Below are 26405 nucleotides of genomic sequence, written 5' to 3'. Positions count from 1 at the left end.
AATATTCCAAACCAGTACCAGTCTACCAAAATAGTTCAAAATAGTACCAAATGAAGCATAGTAAACACCAAAAAATCCAAAGATAGAATCAATATAACATCCAAGACATATTTAGCAGTGCCCAAATAGTACCAATACAATACCAAAATATTTTCAAATAGCACCAAAAGAAACAAGGAAGCACCAAAAGTACCAAAGATAGTAACAACATAGTACCCAAGTCAAACCCAAGAGTATCCTATAAGACCAGAGAATCTGTAATTAGAAAGTACCAAAGCAATACCAAAGGAGGTGAAAACAACACCAAATTAACAAAAAGGCACTCAAAGTATCGAGGATTGTGTCAACATAGCATCCAATACAAAACAAAATGTAGAGTATATGAGTACCTGAAAGTACCAAACCAGTATCAAAATAGTCCAATGGAGTACCAAATGTAATAAAGAAACACTAAAATGCCTCAAGAAAGATACCAACATAGCACCTAGTCTTTGAAAAAGTACCCAAACAGTTATATAAATAGCAATACAGCTCCAAAAATTACCAAAGCACCATAAAAGTATTCCAAGAAAGTCTAAAACAGTTCTACAAAGTACCAAAATAGTCCTTAAGATTACCAAACGAACAAAAATACAACAAAAGTAGTATGGATTGTGCCAACATAGCACCCAAGATAAAACCACTAGTACCTAATAAGACTCAAAATCTAGTAACAAAAAAGTACCAAAATGTAAGATCCTCAAAATTTGGGTCTCTTTTAAAAGTAAGAAAAATAGATTCGAATACATCTTTCGTAAAACATTTTGGTTCAGGATGCTTATTTGGCAGGTTTTAAAGTAAAAGCAAGGTTGTTTTCACGTTCAAGACGGACGTTTGGTTCATTACTACAAAAGTATTTTAAAAAAAAGTTTTTAAATTCTTTTTGATGCTTTTTTTACAGAAAACCAGGAGCGGATCGTCAATCTACAAGTCCTAGGGAAGTGTAATGTACCCAACATTTATCCATATAAGTCATTTTAGTTATTTTGCAAAGTAATTGAGATTCTCAATTTTGTGAGTCATCATGAGTTTATCACAGCAATCGGATTGAAAATCGGGTTCAAAATCTATTTATTTATGATTTTTCTTTATGTGAAACAATAGGTTTATGTGGGAACCTAATCTATGTGTGAAGAAAAAGCTTAGAGATAGTATTTTTAGGAAAGAAAGAGAGGTGAGTCAAAATTAGGATACTTCTTTCTTTCTCTCTCTCAAAATAGAATGAGAACTTGTAAGTATAGAGCTTTTTAAAAAATCACGCAAAGGATTCGCGAATGCCAAAAAAATAAAATAAAAATAAATTAGAGCCGCGACGACGTGTGAGCTTTTCCTTCTCCTATTCTTGAAACCTCTCCATATTCTTAGCACCCCCCTAGGACCTATATAAAGGACCCTTCTCCTCTCACTTTTGACACACACATCTACGGAAGCGGAAGCTCTCTCGCAACGACGCGCCTGAGGAATCCTCTCTCCCTTAACCTCTCACCCTCAAGCCATCTCCATCTCCAATCGTGGACGTGCCGTCACCCGATTTGTGAGCACACTCTCTGTCTCTCTCTCCAACAACGCGCTTTTCTTTTCTCCATTCCGAAGCTATGGCTCCGAAGTGTGTAGCGCGAAGTTCTAAGGACGCCCATGCCGTTGCACCACCAAGGAAGGTGGGAAGAAAGGTGCCAACTCCCAACAAATTTATAATTCTGCATAGTATTCATGTTGACCGGTAAGATGAACTTAGACCTTACCTTAAACCGACTGGAAACGTGATTGTTCAATCACATGAAATAAGCATATGTTTCATAAAGTAGTAAAAGTATTGTTTTATAACCTGTTATTGTTTGATAAAGAAATACTGCTGATAAGTGATTATGGTTTGAGAATATGATTTTGATTGATCTTGTTGAAAGAAACATTTAGAGTATGAAATACTGAAAGAAAATCTTGTTTCCAGATGGAACTCGCGGTTAGCGAGAGGAATCCGTGGTTAGCGGAAATTAAAGTTGAGGTCATCAACTTCCTTTTTTTTACCTTGCGGTTAGCAAGATGCCTTGCGGGTAGCAAGATGTCCCTTGCGGTTAGCAATAGGGAAGTATGCGCATCTCGTCGTTAGCGATTAAGAAAAACCTTTGCAAAGGCTCTGTCGGTTAGACAGAGAAAGTCTGTGGTTAGCGGCAAAACTTGTATACAAACTAAAGACTCTCCTTTTTTTGTGGATTATAGAATTTTTTAACTCCTGTTATGAAAGAATTGTTTGATGATGTTTGAGAAATTTGTACTAAAGAACTTGTGCTAGAAACTAATTAAGGAACATTGTTGTATATATCGTGGTAGTAATTAGAAAACATTAAAAGAACGGGTGAGTGCGGTGTGGAAAGTGGGGACCGGCTCAGGTTTCCGGTCAAGGATGGGTGGACTCGATTAGTCGAGTACTTTTCACTTTTTCTTAGTTAGACAGAGATTAATCTCATGTCATATTTTGAATTTAAGGATGGCGGCCGTGCCTCTTAAACGTAGGGAAAAAGGCGTTGTTTTTGGATCCTTAATACATGAAAGGGATTTTCTTCTTTTATAATGTAGGATCTAGAGTCCATAGAACCTTTAACCTCATCGACATGGCTTGTGGCGTAGGGTCTTGCAACTATGAACACATCAGGTGAAAGTCTTCTTCTCTTTGGTTGCTCGTATCCTTGCTTCCGCATTATCGGAGTAGGGTGTCGTCAACGGATTTAGAGGATAAAGAAGGCTATCTTCCAAGTCGCCCCAATCTTTTAGGACGGGGACCTTACCGTTGGTATCAAAGCCAAGGATAAAGAGAGGTTAACTCAAAGTTAAGAGGAGAATGTAGGAGAAAAATGTGTTTTTTTTTCTTTTTCCACTATTGTTGCTTTTGTTTCTAAATCACTCTATTAAATTGATCTTATATTCTTATGTGTTTATATATGTAACACGTTTCAGGATCATCATGAGGCATACATGCGATTTCAGGTGTTCAACATCATGTACATGTCTGTGTGCCAATCAAATGATTACGAATTTTGTGCATCGGTCATGAGGATCCTTGAGATATCGACCACTCCGCTGCGTTTTCGAACCTAGCGAGGATGGTCTTGAGCCTAGTTGTCTCAAGGGAGTACTTTTACCATCAAGGCTGGAAGCTTAAGGAATTTGAATAATGATCTTTGCCACATCAAATGGTGCGAGGAGCTAAGGCTGGTCCATTACTATACCTTTTGGCCAACCGATGTCAAAACAATGGCCGCAAATGGAAGCGTCAACCTCAATCGGTGGGTCTATGACAAGGTCATTGCGGTCGTTCCAAAAGACCGAGTGGTTGTTATCGGGAGAACTAGCCACTTCTCAGGCAAGGTATGGACAACAGGATTACCACAACTCCCTGCCACTTATCGATTATTAGCCCCTATAGAAAATCCTCCACACTTCTTCCTAAAGAGTGTCCAAGAATATCACGGCTTCAAATATACACCTGAGGATTACAGTTACTATAACATTTTGTAATAAGGGCATTTATATTCTTACAGCAATAGAAGATGTTAATTTTGTTGGAAAGAAACTGACTCTTGATAAATAATTTACTCTTGAGCTTAATTGAGATTTGGTGATCCCTATATGCTTCACGGTAGTAATTGATGCAACTAGTGCTATGGAAAGAAAGCCTATTAATGTGTATGTTATTAAAAAGAATTGATTGACTGGTCAAGTCATTGACTAATTGTTGGTGAAAAGCCATGACTGGTTAAATCATGTGATTGGATTAAGTTATGATTGGATAAGTCATGTGTTTGAGTTTGATGGACTGGGTAAGTCATGATTAATTGAATCCTGTGTTGAACTCTAAAGGACTAGATAAGCCCAATGCTTTAATGAATTAAGTTATTATAAGCATTGGTGTTACAATTGCAGGAGAACCCTCAAATTACTCCTATAGTGGAAAATCCTTGGAACGATGCTTTATACACGGAAGTTCACGAGAATAAATTGTTGCTCAAACAAATGCAACCACCTTCTTTTAAGGGCAAAGGTGCCAATGTGGAAAGGATGCGGAAGTCTAGATTGAAGCTATGGATGATTATTTTTCAGCTGCCAAGACTGCATTTGCAAACCAAGCGATGCTGGGGATGTTTCGCCTTACGATTGAAGCCAAATTATGGTGGAAACAACATTGCCGTGACATGGGAGTGTTAGAAAATTCCAGAATTGGAGGGAAATCAAGCAAGCAGTGAAGGAAAGATACTTACCCCTTGCTCATGAAGCGTTAAAGATCAACAAGTTCTTTAGCTTGAAGCAATACAGCCTATCCCTGGAAGAGTATTACTCAAAGTTTGTAAATCTTAGGCGTTATGCACCACCAATGATGATAGAGCAACAAGTAGATTGATTTTGCCAAGGTTTAAGAGAACCAATTAGCTCACGACTGGAAGCCATGAAACCTACCACTGTGCAAGATGCTTTATTGGGAGCCAAACCTTTGATGAAGAAGCAAGGCATAAGGAGGAGAGTTGAATAGAATCAGAGTTTTAATGGTGCTAAACGACCAGTAAGATTTCCCAATAATGAGAGGCAGTCACAAAGAGCCTATGTTGTAAATGTGCAAAACCCTACAAGGTTGGATGTTCGATGCTTTGAGTGTGGAGAACTGGGACATTACCGGAATAGATGTCTACACTTATCTAACAGAGCAGCAGTAGCGACGGAGGCAGACCGAAGACACCACCCTATTGGAAATAACACTGGACAAGGTGGTGGACGTGGATGAGGGCGAGGAAGAGCAGCAAGGGCATTTGGAAGAGGTCAAGGTAGGAATGCCATTAGGCAAAATTTGGACTCACAAAGGGGCCCTTTAAGGAGTTTGACTTTACCTCTCTCTACCAAAATGGGCGCATGGATAAATTTTTGCAAACAAACTCCTAAGTTGGCGGAGGTTTGACAGTTAGAATGTCCTCTTCAAGCTCTGTCTATTGATATATATCACGCCATGAGATTCCTCATATTTTAGAAGATTCTTTTTTTGATTCACATATGATGTGACAACTCTGTCGGAATCTAAGTGAATCAAAAAAAGAATCTGATAAATATGAGGAATCTCATGGCGTGCTATATATCAATAGATAGAGCTTGAAGAGGACATTCTAACTGTCAAACCTCCGCCAACTTTGGAGTTTGTTTGCAAAAATTTATCCATGCGCCCGTTTCGGTAGAGAGAGGTAAAGTCAAACTCCTTAAAGGGCCCCTTTGTGAGTCCAAATTTTGCCTAATGCACATGCACGTGCAACCATAGGAGAACCTACCATTGGTGAAGAAGAAGAAAGAGCGACTATCTATGCAGCTATTGACAACCCTGGAGCTCAACGGCAATTTGTTGTTCTTCAGACCCCAGCCACTCGTCAAGATAAATCTTTTAAACTTCTTATCGATTGTGGCGGTACCCTATTTTCTATCCCCAAAATGTTTACGAAATTTGAACCTAAACCAAAAACAAGCTAAACCTATGATAGTAGAATTGGCTAATGGGAAAACCGTAGTATCTACAAGAGGTTGTGTGCTCTTGTGACGCTGTTAGCGACGGAAATACACTGGGTTTTTATAACCGCCGACGTCGCTAAAAGCGTCGCTACGAGAGCGTCGCTATATGCGACGCTATAGGCGTCTCTATATGCGTCGCTATAAGCGTCGCTATATAGAGACGCTCATAGCGACGGTCATAGCGACGGTTATAGCGACGTTTACACAGAAGTCTATAGCGACGCTTATAGCGACACTCCAGAGCCATAAATAGCGACGGTTATAGCGACGCCCGAGAGAAATTTTTTTGGTGACAGGGCATTGAATGCCCTGCCACCCATCAACCATATTGTACTTGATTCACTTTTTAAAAAAAGTGCAAGGGTAGATAATAGACCCAAAATAGTCACCCACAAGACACCTTGTTTGCAAAATTGACAAGCGTAAAATTGACAATTGATTGGCAAATGTAATAATGACAATTGTACAACATCATAGGCATAAAGAATTGATTGGCAAAATGAACTCCGGTGACAAATGTAATAATATACATGGTTCAAAAAGATGTATAAAATCCGTTTCATGATACATAAGCTATGAGAAACCCTAAACTAATGCTATCTAGCTACGGCTAAACTGACGTTGTCTAGTCAAACGTCTCATCGCGTCCAAGCGGCGTATCTGTGGGATTCTGCAAAAAAAGACAATAAGACAGCTTTCAGTAAGTATAAACATATAACGACATTTATAAAACAATACAAAAAATAGAAAAGAGTAAACCCTAATACTAACCATGCCGCTGCGAGAACTGAGAATGTCCATCAGGGCGTTTAATCCCTTCCTGCCTGCGTACTCGCGCTCGTACGGTGTGGGATCACGTCCTATCATCGACCACTGTCAAAACATACAAAGATTTCATTATGTTAGAATTAAAAAACTCGTAAACCCTAAACTATCGAACATAAAGAGCAATGCGAAAACACTTACAAAATCGGCCTCAAATGATGCCCATCCACCGCTCCCCAAGTGGTGCAAGCTCCCTGCCTCTACTCGCGCTCTGGTTGCATCCTTTTGTTGCTTCCACTTGTCGGGATTCTCGCACAGTGCTTTCTTCGCATTCTTCCAATCTTCTTTGGCCAGCCAATCTAGCCTGTTCCACCCATGCTTGATTGCTTTTTGCACTTCGGAACGCTTGTGTTTGCAGTATTCGCGCATTCGAATCTTCATCAGGTCTTCATTGAAGCGCTGATCCCGTGTTGGAACGGGAAACTCATCATGAAGTATGCTGATGACTCTGTTTTTTAAATCACTTGGTACTTCACTCCATTTGTTTAGTATGTAGTGTCTAAACAGCTAAGAGCAAAGACCACGCATGCGCGAGATCACCTTCTTGCCGTCATCATCCATGATGATGCCGCCGCTGAAGTCGACGGAGTAAGGCAAGCCCTCTGGCCGGTGACGCGTGAACCTGGGTGTCCCGACAGGGGTCTCTAGCGGCGTGTCGATGGGGGTACGGACGTCAGGTGTCTCCACCGGCTTCTGGGCCCCGAATCAAGGAGTGTCGAGTGGGGTGGCTCCTGGTGGAGTATGTAGAGGTGTCTAGCTGCTAGGAACAGTCAGCCGCGCAAAACCTGGCGTAGATGGCGATGTTGTGGCTGGTGTGGGGGTAGGCAAAGAAGGGGAGGGTAAAGAGCCTCGTCGAACACGAGGCAGTGTGGAGGCATCGGCGGCGGAATCCCCACAACAACCGCCACCGCCACCACTAGAGCGCCGGTGTCTAGACGAGTGTGAATATCGTCTCGTCGACGCCGAAGCTTCGGAGCGCGCCGAATGCTCCAAAAGAGAGGGAGATGCGGATGGAGTAGGAACGCGCGATGATGCGCCAGAGTGATGACGCTCCACGTACCACTGTCTCTGCTGCGGTGACAAAGAAGAAAGAAACTCCTCATCATCCATACCTGCATTAAACACACGAATATTTAAACTTAATATTGAATGAATAGAGTAGACAATGACGCAAAGACCATTAAATACAATGACGCATATAAATACAATGACGCAATGAATTGAGTGATACAAGAGGCAAGTCGAAAACTCAGAATTTTCAATCAAAAGATGTGAGCGCGAGTAGAAAAGAGCGTTATACACCATGGAAGGTACTTAGAGAGCCAGAGCTTTTACAACACGGAGCAAAATTGTTCAAATACAATATTTGTGGCTTTAAGAGATCTCTCTCTCATCCTCGCATAACTCAGCATAACTTCCTATATCTATATAGAGCTCTCCGTTTAAACACATATCCTCTGTTTCATTTTGTAGCTCCTCTGCATGCACCCCATATAGAGTAGTAGCATCTTGATGCTCGTCTGGCACCACTGCAGCAGCTTCTGATTGAGCATCTTCTCTGATCTCCTCCATTGATGCCGTTGTGATTGGCACATGGTAGCCTTCATACGTCCTTGCACTACGAGGGGCTACCTCTATGACGTACCACCAGTTTGATGTAGACTTTGTAGGATGAAATATTACCTGCCAGAGCCACATAACTTACATGAGAGCTTTCAAGCACATAACTTGTAAAAGGGGGATGTTAACTATTTACATACTTACTTGTTCACAATGCTCGGGTAGTACGAAAGTGTCTCTTAGGTCAGTCCATTTCTTAGTAGAATCCACCTCAAGAAAACCAGACTCTCCTCTACGCACAGTAGCGTTGCGACCTTCCATGATTATCTTGAACCATTGCACGTCGAACAAGTCGACAAAAAATCCTCTGTAATCGATCCTCAAAATCTCTTGTAGCGTGCCGAAGTAAGTGAGTTCCGCCACCACAGGATCTACATCAGAGGAACGTCGTCGACTAAACTGTTCAAATTTTGCCATGATTCCACAATCTTGAGTAAAACGCTTTTTGTCAATCCATTCCACCCTAAAATGTCGACCTTTACACCATGCTGCTGTGTATGACTTATACTACAACGAACAAAGATTATGAGTGGCCGTTCAAACGTTTAGAAATAAAGTCACTAGCTAGTCGTACATTGCAAACTTACCTTGGTCGCGCAACCCCGAGAGTACTCCCACTCTTCCTCAGTCACTTCGTCACCGCATTGTTGTGCGCTTTTCAATTGGTTGTGCAACCATCTTAAGCTCATGAATGTTGGTAGGCTCTCCAGACCCGTCGGATAGTGCATCGGTGGTCGTCTTCCCCGTCTCCACTCAATTCGTGCCCTCTGTCGCTCTTGCTTTGCATCCTCATATTGTGAAATCCACTTTTGCATCACTGGATTGTGAAGCATGCAAAATCAGTTGATTTTAGCCTCTAGATCTTCCGTCATCTTCTTCTCAACACCGAGATTGCACATGACAATCCCAGATATGCGCTCATCATCTATGGTTCGCCATAGCATGTCCCGGGCTTTATCAAATCCATCTAGCCACTCTCCAATGTACACTAGGGACTCTGATACCAACCAACCTTCTGCCATGCTACCCTCGGGACGTGCCTTTTGACGCACATATCCCTTAAGCATTTTCATGAAACGTTCTAAGAAGAACATCCATCTGGAATGAACTGTGCCAGCTATTTCCACCTCATCAACTATGTGAACAAGAAGATGCACCTGAATGGTTAGCATGGTAGTAGGAAAATGTTTCTGAAACATGCACACAAGCTCCACAGCATTTAGTTTGGCGAATGGTATGGAGTCTACGTTGATCTCCTTTTGTGAGATCCATTGCACCAGCTTTGCAAGTTTGTAGATTGTGTTACGGATGTCGAGAGACAAACATCCCTCAATGGCAACCGGTAAAATAAACTGTAAATTATGTGCAGCAATGATATTAAAGTCCACATTTTATGCAATGATATTAAAGTCCACTGTGAACGTACCTGACACATTTTATGCCAATCGTGTGACTTCAAACTGGTAAGCTTTCCTTCTTTAGTAAAACACGTTCGGAGCGAGTGCATTACGCCAGTGGGGGTCCGCAAAGATCGAATGGTCTCTTTTACTTTGCGTTCTTGGGCTCCTGTGAAAATCCATGGTGCTTTAGGGAGTTTTATCGATCCATCAGACGCTGTTTGCGGCCAATATTGCTCCATACGATCCACATTTCTAAGGTCAACTCTGGCTCCCAAAGTATCTTTCTTGCTGGTCAGATGGTCCCATAGTAGATTACTCACATTCTTGAATATGTGCATTGGATCGAGCAAGTGATTGATCATGAGTCGGGGCCAGTATGGTAACTCATACCATAGAGATAGTCTCTTCATCCCTGGAGGCAATCCGTCATCGCACATCTCCTTCTGCTTTAACCATGCTTGTGCAGACATCCTTGGTGGCTCTCTTCCCAAAAAGCCATCGCGTAACACATGATTCTCTGGAAGATACGCTTGATGACCTTCTTAGATTTGCTTCTTCAGTGAGGGCGCCCTACGTGCATTCAGTCTAGGTCTACATGTGACACATGCTCTGTATCCGCTTGTTCGAAGCCCTGCATGTATACACATGATAATAGATCAACTATGGGAAAAAACAAGATTTACAGTGTCTGAGTGAGGAGTGTCAATAGATCACCTGAGCATTCTGTTAGCCCGGGATAGTCATGCATGGTCCACATTAGAATGCCTCTGATCAAAGCATTCCGTCGTCCTGTGTGTCGGCTCATATCCACCACCTCTATGCCAATCCACAATTGTTGTAGCTCTTCCAATAGTGGACGAAGATACACATCCATATTCTCCACTTTATATCGCCCTGGCACAATCAAGCTTAGCCATAGGTTCCCCTTCTTCGTAGTCAACCACGGGGGAATGTTGTAGTTGACGATGACAACGGGCCATACACTGTAAGATGTTGATCTTTGACCAAATGGATTTACGCCATCCATAGCCAGGCCTAAGCGCAAATTTCGAGCTTCCCTGGCAAAATCCGACCATGTTCCATCTATATTTTTCGAGGCTGCCCAATCTGCAGGAATTCGTAGCACACCATCCGAAGATTTATTCTCCTCATGCCATGATGCTAGGGCGGCCATGGACTTACATTCGAAGAAATGCTTGATGCGAGGACACAGAGGAAAATGTCGCAAAACCTTTTGTGGAATTTTTGTCCCGTGGAGATCTACTCGATATCTTTCGGAATCACATTTCGGACACTTCTCCATGTCTATGTATTCCCCTCTGAAAAGAATGCAGTCATTAGGACAAGCGTGGATAGAATTGTAATTCATCCCCAAGTTTCACAAAATCTTTCTTGCTTCATCTCGAGAATCTGGCATCACATTGTCAGCTGGTAGTATGTGCTCTTTAAGCAATCTACACAACATAAAAATACGATACAGTCGTGTAAAAATCTATCAGATCATTATACATTTAGAGTTTTATTAAAGTAAACTAATTGTAATAGATCACCTGAAAAGCGTTGTGACGCTAGTGTCACTCCATCTAAACTTTGCCTGCATGTTGAGAAGAACCAGGAGTGCTTTCAATCTAAACATACGTGCTCCATTATACAATGGCGTATCGGCTTCACTTTTCATATCATCATAGATAAGCCTTTCTGAATCCATGATCGTCTCGATCATTTCATCAATCTCGGGATCAAACATTGCCTCGTTGGGAATGTGCTCTGCATGATCATCCCCCGAGCTGTCAGAGGCTACATCTTGTGGCCTCACATATGCTGCTTGACCAAAGTGCCTGCGAGCACGTCTATTGGGTTGCAAGATTGCTGCTTGTTGGCCAGCCTCAGAGTCCGACGAGTTATAATTGGCAACAACTCGATCTATAATAGATGGATCGAACTCGCCAAATTCGCGAACGTGCTGCAAAGAAACACGTCTTGTCCTTCGCACAGCATGCTTGCATTGATTACAAGGACATAAGACCCTCGTTGAGAGATAGGTGTTTCGGTTGGACGGTCCCACATCCTCGTCACTACTCATAATAAGGATAAAAATCTTATAACCTGGACAACAAATTTAATATTCTATTGGCATTCTTCGTCTTATCTCTCTCTCTCTCTCTCTCTCTCTCTCTCTCTCTCTCTCTCTCTCTCTCTCTCTCTCTCTCTCTCTCTCTCTCTCTCTCTACCTCACATTCCCTAGTCATGTCCAATCCCCGCACACCTCGGTCTCGAGGTGCACGGAGATTAGAACCACCGGGTTATAATCTCGTCTTTATTGGTCAATACCTATATTTATGGGTACAAGAAATCTACATACCCACGTCTACATGATACTGCATGTAGTGGACAAAACCCCTTTGCCTCTTCTCTAGCTGTAGCACTTCACAGCATCTTAACATCTTTTCACAGTAGATCTTTTCACTGTTCGTTTAACTCTAAACCCTAAACCGTAAGTAATTCTTGCGTGGACTCGATCTAACGTAAATAAGCATAAATCTAAATAAACGTAAATCTAACTAAAAATAAACCTAAATCTAATTTAACGTAAGTCTACATCTAACCTAATCTTTAACGTCTTTTGGGATAGTTTCCTACGACGTTAAAACTCTCTTCTTCTTGTGTGTGTGTGTGTGTGTGTGGGGGTAAACCTAAATAAACCTAAGTCTAATCTAATATAACATAAATCTAAATCTAACGTAAATTATGTTATATTAAAAACAAAGAACTAAACTAACAGGGATTATAAGAACCTTAAAACTGATTTAACACATAATTTTTCACATAACTCGGCAAGAGTTGGCATTCTCATCACTAAAGATGTGAGAGTTAACTTCCGACGGTGACGCTGCCTCATCTCCATCCACATCTGACGACAGCAATTGGCCCTTTGGACCGTTCTTGCTCTTGTTACTAACTTTGAAGTTGCTGTTGAATGACTATATAGAGGTTGTCTAGATGGTCATTGTCGAGGATGTAGTGACTCTTGCCGCCCTGAAGATCCACCTTCTTCCCTATCTTCTGAAGATATTTCACTAGTACTTTTGGATCGACGGAGCCCACCATGAGTGAAGGCAGTAATACCCTATATTCCATTGAGGGCTTTCTTCACCCGCTTCATGCAGGCATCGCAGTCTATGGAGACCTAAATCTAATCTAATATAACGTAAATCTAAATCTAGCATAAATAAACGTAAATCTAACTAAAAATAAACCTAAATCTAATCTAATTTAACTTAAATAAACCTAAATCTAATTTAACGTAAGTCTACATCTAACCTAATCTTTAACGTCTTTTAGGATAGTTTCCTACGACGTTATAACTCTCTTCTTCTTGTGTGTGTGCGCATGTGTGGATGTGTGTGCCAATAAAAAGAGATAAATGGTATAACCTTTCTATCACCCATGCCAAGTATGATAGATTGGTTATGTCATTTCCCTCTTGAATAATAGGTCTTGAGTTCAACTCCTCGTCGGCTAGATCTTTAGGTCTTTTAATTTTAATTAGTTTCCTACGACGTTAAATTAGTTTCTCTCTCTTTCTCTCTCAATGTGTGTGCGTTTTTTCGTTTATGCATGTTTTCTCTCTCTTTTCCTCTCTCAATGTGTGTGTTTTTTGTTTATGCATGTTCTCTCTCTCTTTTCCTCTCTCAATGTGTGCGTTTTTTGTTTATGCATGCTCTCTCTCTCTTTTCCTCTCTCAATGTGTGTGTGCATTCTTTGTTTATGTATGTGTGTGTGCGTTTTTGTTTATGTTTGTACTCTCTCTCTCTCTCTCTCTCTCTCTCTCTCTCTCTCTCTCTCTCACAAAAACACTATGTGTGTGTGTGTGTGTGTGTGTGAGAGAGAGAGAGAGGGAGAGAGAAAGAGGGGAAGGGAACATGACAGTGAGGAGAGGGAAGGAGCATACCTGGCTCTCCTTCCTCTCCTCGTGTGTGTGTGGAGAAGAAAGAGAGAGAGAGAGAGAGAGAGAGAGAGAGAGGGAGGGAGAGCGTTACCTGCTCCTTGCTTGAGGGCGCCGAAAAACTCAGATCTGAGATCTGAGTTTTTGGGCGCTCTCTGTTATTTTTTTTAGCCCAGCCGGCGTCGCTATGAGCGTCGTAAATTTACTTGTAAATTTGCGACGCTCATCGCGACGCCGAGATTTATTTTTTTTGAGCGTCGCTGTGTGAGCGTCGCTAATATGAATAGCCTCTTGTAGTATATGTTTGCAAGGGTTTAGCAAGAAAAGGCGAAGGAAGATTAAGGAGGGGTTTTGAATGGGAGGAAGTACAATCAAAAGCAAGCCTAAGGGTGGTGGAATGAGAAGGAGGGTTCCAAGAGGGATTGGGGAGAGAAAAGGAAGGAGAGAATTTTTTAAAAATAGCTTGAGTTGTAGGCTCCTTTTGAGATTGAATATGCCCCGAAGATAGAAGAAGAAGGCGGAGGGGGGGAGGGAGAACTGTAGTTGAGTCCAAGACTCAAAAGTTTACGCTGTGAGGAGGAGAGAGAGCAACTGGACAAGTTGGGAAAGGAGAGGCTGGTTATCTTATGCTCTAGAGTAAAAATTGTTTGCTTACCCAAGGCTAAGATTTTGTAGAGATGTGGGGTTTTCAGGCACCCATTGTACAGACCTTGGCATACTCCATCTACAAAACATACATACTCTATTAACTTATCTACTACCAGAAAAAACAATTAGCAAGAAAGAACACAAGCAGTACCAAAACATCATTAAAATAGTACCAAGATACTACCAAAACAGTACTAAATGAAATTCAAACTAGTACCAAGCAGTACCAAAATAGTAGTAAATAGATAATAATGCAGTACCAAAATAGTTTCAACACAATAACACCATAATACAACATATGTAGCAAAATAGTACCAAACCAAGTCAAATTGAACCAAAGCAATTCTAAATAGCACTATATTGGTACAACAAGGAACCCAAGCTCATAAGAGATACCCAGTGAGACCCTATAACTTGTAACAAAAATATACCAAACCAGTACCAGTCTACCAAAATAGTTCAAAATAGTACCAAATGAAGCATAGTAAACACCAAAAAATCCAAAGATAGAATCAATATAACATCCAAGACATATTTAGCAGTGCCCAAATAGTACCAATACAATACCAAAATATTTTCAAATAGCACCAAAAGAAACAAGGATAGTAACAACATAGTACCCAAGTCAAACCCAAGAGTATCTTATAAGACCAGAGAATCTGTAATTAGAAAGTACCAAAGCAATACCAAAGGAGGTGAAAACAACACCAAATTAACAAAAAGGCACTCAAAGTATCGAGGATTGTGTCAACATAGCATCCAATACAAAACAAAATGTAGAGTATATGAGTACCTGAAAGTACCAAACCAGTATCAAAATAGTCCAATGGAGTACCAAATGTAATAAAGAAACACTAAAATGCCTCAAGAAAGATACCAACATAGCACCTAGTCTTTGAAAAAGTACCCAAACAGTTATATAAATAGCAATACAGCTCCAAAAATTACCAAAGCACCATAAAAGTATTCCAAGAAAGTCTAAAACAGTTCTACAAAGTACCAAAATAGTCCTTAAGATTACCAAACGAACAAAAATACAACAAAAGTAGTATGGATTGTGCCAACATAGCACCCAAGATAAAACCACTAGTACCTAATAAGACTCAAAATCTAGTAACAAAAAAGTACCAAAATGTAAGATCCTCAAAATTTGGGTCTCTTTTAAAAGTAAGAAAAATAGATTCGAATACATCTTTCGTAAAACATTTTGGTTCAGGATGCTTATTTGGCAGGTTTTAAAGTAAAAGCAAGGTTGTTTTCATGTTCAAGACGGACGTTTGGTTCATTACTACAAAAATATTTTTAAAAAAAGTTTTTAAATTCTTTTTGATGCTTTTTTTACAGAAAACCAGGAGCGGATCGTCAATCTACAAGTCCTAGGGAAGTGTAATGTACCCAACATTTATCCATATAAGTCATTTTAGTTATTTTGCAAAGTAATTGAAATTCTCAATTTTGTGAGTCATCATGAGTTTATCACAGCAATCGGATTGAAAATCGGGTTCAAAATCTATTTATTTATGATCTTTCTTTATGTGAAACAATAGGTTTATGTGGGAACCTAATCTATGTGTGAAGAAAAAGCTTAGAGATAGTATTTTTAGGAAAGAAAGAGAGGTGACTCAAAATTAGGATACTTCTTTCTTTCTCTCTCTCAAAATAGAATGAGAACTTGTAAGTATAGAGCTTTTTAAAAAATCACGCAAAGGATTCGCGAATGCCAAAAAAATAAAATAAAAATAAATTAGAGCCGCGACGACGTGTGAGCTTTTCCTTCTCCTATTCTTGAAACCTCTCCGTATTCTTAGCACCCCCCTAGGACCTATATAAAGGACCCTTCTCCTCTCACTTTTGACACACACATCTACGGAAGCGGAAGCTCTCTCGCAACGACGCGCCTGAGGAATCCTCTCTCCCTTAACCTCTCACCCTCAAGCCATCTCCATCTCCAATCGTGGACGTGCCGTCACCCGATTTGTGAGCACACTCTCTGTCTCTCTCTCCAACAACGCGCTTTTCTTTTCTCCATTCCGAAGCTATGGCTCCGAAGTGTGTAGCGCGAAGTTCTAAGGACGCCCATGCCGTTGCACCACCAAGGAAGGTGGGAAGAAAGGTGCCAACTCCCAACAAATTTATAATTCTGCATAGTATTCATGTTCACCGGTAAGATGAACTTAGACCTTACCTTAAACCGACTAGAAACGTGATTGTTCAATCACATGAAACAAGCATATGTTTCATAAAGTAGTAAAAGTATTGTTTTATAAACTGTTATTGTTTGATAAAGAAATACTGCTGATAAGTGATTATGGTTTGAGAATATGATTTTGATTGATCTTGTTGAAAGAAACATTTAGAGTATGAAATACTGAAAGAAAATCTTGTTTCCAGATGGAACTCGCGGTTAGCGAGAGGAATCCGTGGTTAGCGGAAATTAAAGTTGAGGTCATCAACTTCCTTTTTTTTACCTTGCGGTTAGCAAGATGCCTTGCGGGTAGCAAGATGTCCCTTGCGGTTAGCAATAGGGAAGTATGCGCATCTCGTGGTTAGCGATTAAGAAAAACCTTTGCAAAGGCTCTGTCGGTTAGACAGAGAAAGTCCGTGGTTAGCGGCAAAACTTGTATAGAAACTAAAGACTCTCTTTTTTTTGTGGATTATAGAATTTTTCAACTCCTCTTATGAAAGAATTATTTGATGATGTTTGAAAAATTTGTACTAAAGAACTTGTGCTAGAAACTAATTAAGGAACATTGTTGTATATATCGTGGTAGTAATTAGAAAACATTAAAAGAACGGATGAGTGCGGTGTGGAAAGTGGGGACCGGCTCAGGTTTCCGGTCAAGGATGGGTGGACTCGATTAGTCGAGTACTTTTCACTTTGTCTTAGTTAGACAGAGATTAATCTCATGTCATCTTCTGAATTTAAGGATGGCGGCCGTGCCTCTTAAATGTAGGGAAAAAGGCGTTGTTTTTGGATCCTTAATACATGAAAGGGATTTTCTTCTTTTATAATGTAGTATCTAGAGACAATGAACCTTTAACCTCATCGACATGGCTTGTGGCGTAGGGTCTTGCAACTATGAACACATCAGGTGAAAGTCTTCTTCTCTTTGGTTGCTCGTATCCTTGCTTCCGCATTATCGGAGTAGGGTGTCGTCAACGGATTTAGAGGATAAAGAAGGCTATCTTCCAAGTCGCCCCAATCTTTTAGGACGGGGACCTTACCGTTGGTATCAAAGACAAGGATAAAGAGAGGTTAACTCAAAGTTAAGAGGAGAATGTAGGAGAAAAATGTGTTTTTTTTTCTTTTTCCACTATTGTTGCTTTTGTTTCTAGATCACTCTATTAAATTGATCTTATATTCTTATGTGTTTATATATGTAACACGTTTCAGGATCATCATGAGGCATACATGCGATTTCAGGTGTTCAACATCATGTACATGTCTGTGTGCCAATCAAACGATTACGAATTTTGGGCATCAGTCATGAGGATCCTTGAGATATCGACCACTCCGCTGCGTTTTCGAACCTAGCGAGGATGGTCTTGAGCCTAGTGGTCTCAAGGGAGTACTTTTACCATCAGGGCTGGAAGCTTAAGGAATTTGAATAATGATCTTTGCCACATCAAATGGTGCGAGGAGCTAAGGCTGGTCCATTACTATACCTTTTGGCCAACCGATGTCAAAACAATGGCCGCAAATGGAAGCGTCAACCTCAATCGGTGGGTCTATGACAAGGTCATTGCGGTCGTTCCAAAAGACCGAGTGGTTGTTATCGGGAGAACTAGCCACTTCTCAGGCAAGGTATGGACAACAGGATTACCACAACTCCCTGCCACTTATCGATTATTAGCCCCTATAGAAAATCCTCCACACGTCTTCCTAAAGAGTGTCCAAGAATATCACGGCTTCAAATATACACCTGAGGATTACAGTTACTATAACATTTTGTAATAAGGGCATTTATATTCTTACAGCAATAGAAGATGTTAATTTTGTTGGAAAGAAACTGACACTTGATAAATAATTTACTCTTGATCTTAATTGAGATTTGGTGATCCCTATATGCTTCACGGTAGTAATTGATGCAACTAGTGCTATGGAAAGAAAGCCTATTAATGCGTATGTTATTAAAAAGAATTGATTGACTGGTCAAGTCATTGACTAATTGTTGGTGAAAAGCCATGACTGGTTAAATCATGTGATTGGATTAAGTTATGATTGGATAAATCATGTGTTTGAGTTTGATGGACTGGGTAAGTCATGATTAATTGAATACTGTGTTGAACTCTAAAGGACTAGATAACCCCAATGCTTTAATGAATTAAGTTATTATAAGCATTGGTGTTAAAATTTGCAGGAGAACCCTCAAATTACTCCTATAGTGGAGAATCCTTGGAACGATGCTTTATACACGGAAGTTCATGAGAATAAATTGTTGCTCAAAAAAATGCAACCACCTTCTTTTAAGGGCAAAGGTGCCAATGTGGAAAGGATGCGAAAGTCTAGATTGAAGCTATGGATGATTATTTCTCAGCTGCCAAGACTGCATCTGCAAACCAAGCGATGCTAGGGATGTTTCGCCTGACGATTGAAGCCAAATTATGGTGGAAACAACATTGCCGTGACATGGGAGTGTTAGAAATTAAATTACAAAATTGGAGGGAAATCAAGCAAGCAGTGAAGGATGAAGCGTTAAAGATCAACAAGTTCTTTAGCTTGAAGCAATACAGCCTATCCCTGGAAGAGTATTACTCAAAGTTTGTAAATCTTAGGCGTTATGCACCACCAATGATGATAGAGCAACAAGTAGCTTGATTTTGCCAAGGTTTAAGAGAACCAATTAGCTCACGACTGGAAGCCGTGAAACCTACCACTGTGCAAGATGATTTATTGGGAGCCAAACCTTTGATGAAGGAGCAAGGCATAAGGAGGAGAGTTGAAGAGAATTAGAGTTTTAATGGTGCTAAACGACCAGTAAGATTTCCCAATAATGAGAGGCAGTCACAAAGAGCCTATGTTGAAAATGTGCAAAACCCTACAAGGTTGGATGTTCGATGCTTTGAGTGTGGAGAACTGGGACATTACCGGAACAGATGTCCACACTTATCTAACAGAGCAGCAGTAGCGACGGAGGCAGACCGAAGACACCACCCTATTGGAAATAACACTGGACAAGGTGGTGGACGTGGATGAGGGCGAGGAAGAGCAGCAAGGGCATTTGGAAGAGGTCAAGGTAGGAATGCCATTAGGCAAAATTTGGACTCACAAAGGGGCCCTTTAAGGAGTTTGACTTTACCTCTCTCTACCAAAATGGGCGCATGGATAAATTTTTGCAAACAAACTCCTAAGTTGGCGGAGGTTTGACAGTTAGAATGTCCTCTTCAAGCTCTGTCTACTGATATATAGCACGCCATGAGATTCCTCATATTTTAGAAGATTCTTTTTTTGATTCACATATGATGTGACAACTCTGTCGGAATCTAAGTGAATCAAAAAAAGAATCTGATAAATATGAGGAATCTCATGGCGTGCTATATATCAATAGATAGAGCTTGAAGAGGACATTCTAACTGTCAAACCTCCGCCAACTTTGGAGTTTGTTTGCAAAAATTTATCCATGCGCCCGTTTTGGTAGAGAGAGGTAAAGTCAAACTCCTTAAAGGGCCCCTTTGTGAGTCCAAATTTAGCCTAATGCACATGCACGTGCAACCATAGGAGAACCTACCATTGGTGAAGAAGAAGAAAGAGCGACTATCTATGCAGCTATTGACAACCCTGGAGCTCAACGGCAATTTGTTGTTCTTCAGACCCCAGCCACTCGTCAAGATAAATCTTTTAAACTTCTTATCGATTGTGGCGGTACCCTATTTTCTATCCCCAAAATGTTTACGAAATTTGAACCTAAACCAAAAACAAGCTAAACCTATGACAGTAGAATTGGCTAATGGGAAAACCATAGTATCTCGACATTCTGTGGGAATCCTTGATTTTGAACTAGGAGGGCATACTACTTCAACTTTCTTTAGAACCCTACCAGTTGGAATGTACGATGGGATTATTAGGATAGATTGGTTATCTAAGAATCAGGCTAGCATCCATTGTGGTCAAGGTAGTTTGAGCTTTAGAGATTGTCAAGCAAGGCAAGTCAAAGTGAAAGGGAAAAGTGGGAGCCCAAAGATTCAATTAGTGAAGGCAAACCGTCCACTAAAAGGTATGAGAGCAGGTCAACAAGTATTTGTTGTCAAGTTGAATAAGGTCGATCCAAATTCAAGTGATACAAAACCCTCTTGGCTTCATGAATATTCAGATATTTTTCCTGAAGACCTTACCTCCCTTCCTCCAACCCGAGAAATTGACCATGAGATAGAGATTCTCCCAGGAAGTGAGCCCGTGTCAAAGAGACCTTACAAAATGGCCCTACCGGAGGCAATTGAACTAAAGGAGCAGCTTTGTCGAATTCTAGAATAGGGATTTATTAGACCAAGCAAATCTAGTTGGGGAGCGTCGATACTTTTTCAGAAAAAGAAAGATGGGACTTTACGACTCTGCATTGATTACAGAGGACTAAACCAGGTCACAATTAAGAACAACTATCCTATACCCCGAATCGATGAATTGCTAGACAGGCTGCATGGTTCTAAGGTCTTCTCAAAGGTAAATCTAAGATCTGGTTACTATCAAATCAGAATAAAGGAATCAGATATTCCGAAGACAGCTTTCAACACTCGTTATGGCCATTTTGAATTTATAGTAATGTCATTTGGTCTAACCAATGCTCCAGCTACATTCAATAGATTGATGCAGGATATCTTCAGGCCTTACCTAGATGATTTTTTCCTTGTCTTCTTTGATGATATTCTAATGTACTCAAAAGATGAACAAGAACATGAAGCTCACCTAAGGAAGCTATTAGACATTCTTCGACAACATAAGCTATACGCAAAGATGAGCAAGTGTTCATTCTTCTCTCCAAGGATCAAATACTTGGGATTTATTATTTCACAGGACGGAATTTCAGTCAACCCCACTAAACTTCAAGACATTATTGAATGGCCTCGGCCAACTAATGTAAGTGAGCTTAGAGGACTCTTGGGAATCACAGGCTGGTACAGAACCTTTATAAAATATTATGCAGTGTCGCCGCCCCTTGACGAACCTCTTGAAGAAAGGAGCAAGGATCAATTGGGAACCAGTACATCAATGTGAGGGCCATACCCAGACTCGACCCTACTCACCTCCCTCAGTCCTCCATATAGTTCTAGGGAGTGACGTAGATCTATCTGCAGGTATCCCTCCCACTTGGGACCGATATTCAGACACGACTCCGACCTATCTCGAATGCCAACCCAAGGGGGTACATCCCTTCATTCAATGATTCTACCCGCTTCTCATAATCAATATGTCCTTGACAGCTTTTCGCACCCAAAATCGTGGTCCTTAGTCTTGATTCTCTTGATCTTTAACTTGAGTATCTGCTCTTGCTTTCTTGTTCTCCCTTGGTTCATGGTGATAACCCCTTTTTCCTGCCAAGCACGCACGGCAGTTATCACTTTCCCCTAAGAAGAGGGATCTTGCAATCCTACCTGGTCTCGTTCATCCCCGGTTACCCATTTTTATCTCACGTAGTCCTAGCATTTAACATAAAATTTTCAAATCAACATCCGGCCATCTGACCCTCCGGATCCGCCCACCCACCGAACCATTTCATGAAAATCCCTTCCCGAGGTAGTACTTAACTACTACAAAATCAGGAAGACAGTAGTCTATCAGACATCATCGAACAACAAGCAGCATGCAATCTGTTGCATACCCTCGTTCAGTGAAATTCATCTGGTTTTTCCCACTAGATCTTTATTTAGAAACTTTTAATTCATTTCCTTTCCTTTATCTGCTATAATTAGCTTGTAACTAGTTCCCCAACTAATCATGCAACACATTTAGTTTCAACCAATTCATCTTACCTCCCCATTCAGGCCAAGATAATCGATTACAAGCCATCAAAATGGCATCACCTTCACAATATTTCCCAAAATTAAGTGTTTGGGATCAAAGGCTTATCAAGTAATTTAATCATTCCTTCCTAAGCATTTTATTTCGAGAGGTATAGCACCATCTGGTGACAGATGCACAGGATAGCCCCTATATTCCTAGCATTTCCAGTTCCTTTTTAAGCAACCAAGTCGAACAAATTTCCTTAATTAAATTCACATCATCCTCCTTGAGTATAACCTTCTCATCCAACTATTGGCATCAGGCCATACCCGGATTATGGCCGATTTCCAATAAGATACCGCGGGTACTTCACTTAGCCGCGCAAAAATAAAACAAACCCATTCATCCCTTATCCCTCGGGCATGAATGACCTAGGTATAACAACTTGCCGGTTACAGTGCCCTAGCCGAAAAGGGCCAGGCCAATCTCCGACAAGTTCCCCAAGAGAATTCTCTCAATGGGCCGGCCTTTCAATCAAATTGACCCCAAGAAGATCCATCTTGGTTCCCGGTCATTTTCAGACAATCTTCAAAACTCTTAGTTAAATCTATGTTTTGCAATGGGCTATCCCTATCACATCTCGAGATTCCTTTTTTAACCCCTAGTTGGTAATTCCCAGGTTCATTCATTTATCAACCTTAATTCCTACTTTCATTAATTATCTACCAGCCAAGTTTATTTAGAAAATACAAGCGAGTTTTTGCCATAGGCATTTGATGGTTAATGTCTCTTCGGAAATGCAAACTTTTTTAAGTTCAATCCCCGTTTTGTCGATTCCCAGGTTTTTGCAATCCTTTGCCATCCATGCGGCATCTCCATGGAAGCTTGTAGAGTTTTCCGTTCAAATAACACGGAGATCAATTCCACGAAGTTATCCCCTATCTCCCCCATCCCGTATTTGCAAACAAACTTGAAATTGAAAACTTTAGAAATACTCTTTAATACCAAAAATTGAACTACTTCTATCGAGCTTAGACAACTACCCTTTTCTTATGGTACCTAGCTTTCCATTTTAGGAAACTAGAAGGTCATCCTATAATTTATGAGTTTTCGAGCTTTCCATTAAAGCTTAAACCTAAAATACAAGGTAGTCACTAAAGCTTACACCTAAGTGCAAAGTTACCATTAATGCTTAGCTTAAGAGTGCAAATCTACCTTTGAAGCTTAACTTAAAGATGTACAGATACTCTTAGCACTTAACCTAATTGCGAGGTTTCCATTAAAGCTTAAACCTAAAAATGCAAGGTAGTCACTAAAGCTTACGCCTAAGTGCAAAGTTACCATTAAAGCTTAGCTTAGGAGAGAAAATGTACCTTTGAAGCTTAACTTTATGATGCATAGATACTCTTATCACTTGACCCTAATTACAAGGTTTCCATTAAAGCTTAAACCTAAAAATGCAAGGTAATCACTAAAGCTTACATCTACGTGCAAGGTTACCATTAAAGCTTAGCTTACGAGTGCAAATATACCTATTAAACTTAACTTAATGATGCATAGATACTCTTATCACTTAACCCTAATTGCAAGGTTTCCATTAAAGCTTAAAACCTAAAAATGCAAGGTAGTCACTAAACCTTACATCTAAGTGCAAAGTTACCCTTAAAGCTTAGCTTATGAGTACAAATCTACCTTTGAAGCCTAACTTTATAATGCATAGCTACCATTAATACTTAACCCTAATTCCAAGGTTACCATTAAAGCTTAAACCTAAAATGATGCACATAAACCTTCCTAGTATTGAAACTCATGGATTAATTAATCTTACTAGAAATGAAGGTTACCTCCTCTAAACAAGAGGGAAGTGGGGTTGATGTCCTTCTTGAAGAGATGTGAGGCTCAAGGAAGAAGGAAAGGGATTTATGGTGAAGACGAAGGAGAGAGGAGCTTCTTCACAAAACCCTCAAGGGTTTGGCCTTCAAGAGAGGAAGAGAGTTGAGGGTTTGGCCTTCAAGAGAGGGAGAGAGCAAGAGCAAGGTTTAATGAAAACCTTGATTTACTTAAGCATAGAGGCTTGAGCATGGCAAGTATGCAAGTAGCTTAGCAATATATGTGTGTCTAAAAATACAAAGGACAGGGGGTGCTTATATAGAAAATGGTGGGTATTCTTTTCTCAAATCCTATTGGACCCCAATTCTCTTCTCTATTCCTATTGGACCCCAAATTCACTTCTCAAATGCTATTGGACCCCAAATTCTGTTCTCAAATGCTATTGGACCCCATTTCTCTTCTCAAATGCTATTGGAGCCCAATTTTCTTCTTAGTTCTTATCTCTTAACTTTACCTTTCAATTAAGTTAGTCCCTTTTTCTCCTAGTTCTCGATCTAGATCATTTCCCACGCGGCTTTTGACAAAGAAGTATAAAATAATCTTAATCTTAAAGGAAAAATAAAGGGATGACATAATTTCTTATCTGAAATATCCTTGTCTTTTCATTCTGGAGTAAAGTCTCGTTGTCCGTATAACTTCTTTGTTGGTCTTACTGTTTCTAAATTATTTTCTAGGTTGAATTTTTTTTTGGAATGGCTCTAGGGTTTAGGGAGGGACCTTACAAACTCCCCAACAAAAAGAAAGAGTTGTCCTCAGCTCGGGACATGCTTTAGAGAGTAGACAGGCTCAATCTTTGGTCAACTTATGATCGAAGATGGTCAATACATTTAGGGTATTTAGATTAAAGGACAGTGAAGCTGGTATGGACCTTGAATAATACACTTCTCTTCCATGTTTAGCGCTGACTCAAAAGTCTTAATCATAAACAAGTCTTAATGACTCGGGGTTACTTTAATTACTGAGTGTGATCTTACTCAACTAGGTATTTTTCCTTTGGTGTGACCGGATTGTGTTTCTCTTGTTAGATCTGAAGATCATTTCTTCACTTCACTCTCTATCTAGCCTTAATATGCTTACCATTCTTACCTAAACTTTAACCTTTTTCCGCTTTGAGCATTGACTCATTTCTCTATTGATATCATCCAACTAATACCATGTTCTTGACAGTTAAAGGATTTCATATTGATCTTTCAATTAATCTTGCAATATCTCCTCCCTTGTATACCCAATTTATTTCCTCCATCCTTATTCCTCTTTTGTTTGTAGCTTACTGCCTCATCTTTTACTTGGTAATCAGATATTTCACGTATCATAACAATTAGACTTGTAAAACACCATAGACGATTTGAATCTCAAAAGAATTGACTAACCAGAGATGCTTGAATTCCATAAAAAAGTTACATCAAAAGTGCCATCGATATCTTGAAGAATAATTAAAAGTTTTTCCAAAGAACCAACCAAAAATATGATCAAGGATTTGGACAAAAGGGAGATATTGATTTGATTCCACAAGGTCCACAATATCTGAATGCAAACTTATGGAATTTCCCTAGGTTTAATGAGTTGTATTTGGGTTTGACTCTGAGGAGAACTTATTCACAGCTTCTAGTGGAGCCGTGAAGATCAGCGTAGCTCTTCTAACTATCACTAGCTCTCTACAGGTTGTCTCTAATAACTAGAATTTGATGATCTATCTCTTCTAGGGTAGACTTAGCGACAGGAACATGAAGAGTTGGGTCGGCTAATCGAAGAGGGACTAAACACTCCTGACCATACACGGCTTTAAAGGGTGACATTCTGAGGCTGCGATGGTGAGAAGAGTTATAAGAAAACTCAACTAGGGGAAGAAACTTGATCCATTGCTGGGGCTGTTGGTTGCAGTATGCTCGAAGCATATCTTCAATGACTTGATTCACTCACTCAGTTTGACCATCAGTTTCCAAATGATATGCTGAGTTGAGATTCAATTGGGTACCCAGAGATCGAAACATGGCTTGCCAAAACTTAGAAGTAAATTTGGCATCCCAATCACTAATGATTCTTGCAGGGATTCCATGTAATCTTACTACCTCTTTGACAAATACTTGGGCTATGCCGATGGCGGTGGTTGTCTGCTTGAATGGAATTAGATGAGCCACCTTAGAGAGATTATGTACTATGCCAAAAATAGAATCATAGTTTCCAGTTCTCTTTGGAAGACTTGTAACAAAGTCCATACTCAGACATTACCACTTCATCTGAGGAATATCTAGGGGCTGAAGCTTTCCAAGTAGTAAAGAAGACCATCTGCTAAGGTATAGTCAGTTAAGGGTTCCCTCTGGTTCGGAGCTTGAATCTCTTGCAGAAGAGGTCTAAAATAAGGGTCTGCCTAAATTTGTTGTTGAACTTCCTCGGGTAAAGAAGAGCTAAGGAGTAAAATTAGTCACGGTTGATGAGGACAGGAATGCTGGTCAAGAGATCTTTGAGTCTATTGAAGGCAGTATCTCTCCCCAACAAAAAAGAAAGAGTTGTCCTCAACTCAAATAAACTACGTAATTGATGAAGCTTCTTGGATACGCCTCGC

Source organism: Adiantum capillus-veneris, chromosome 19, assembly GCF_014529385.1.
Source record: "Adiantum capillus-veneris isolate H3 chromosome 19, ASM1452938v2, whole genome shotgun sequence".
In the NCBI taxonomy this organism is placed as follows: domain Eukaryota; kingdom Viridiplantae; phylum Streptophyta; class Polypodiopsida; order Polypodiales; family Pteridaceae; genus Adiantum; species Adiantum capillus-veneris.
The sequence above is the reverse complement of the archived record's forward strand: the minus strand, read 5'-3'. Positions refer to the sequence as shown.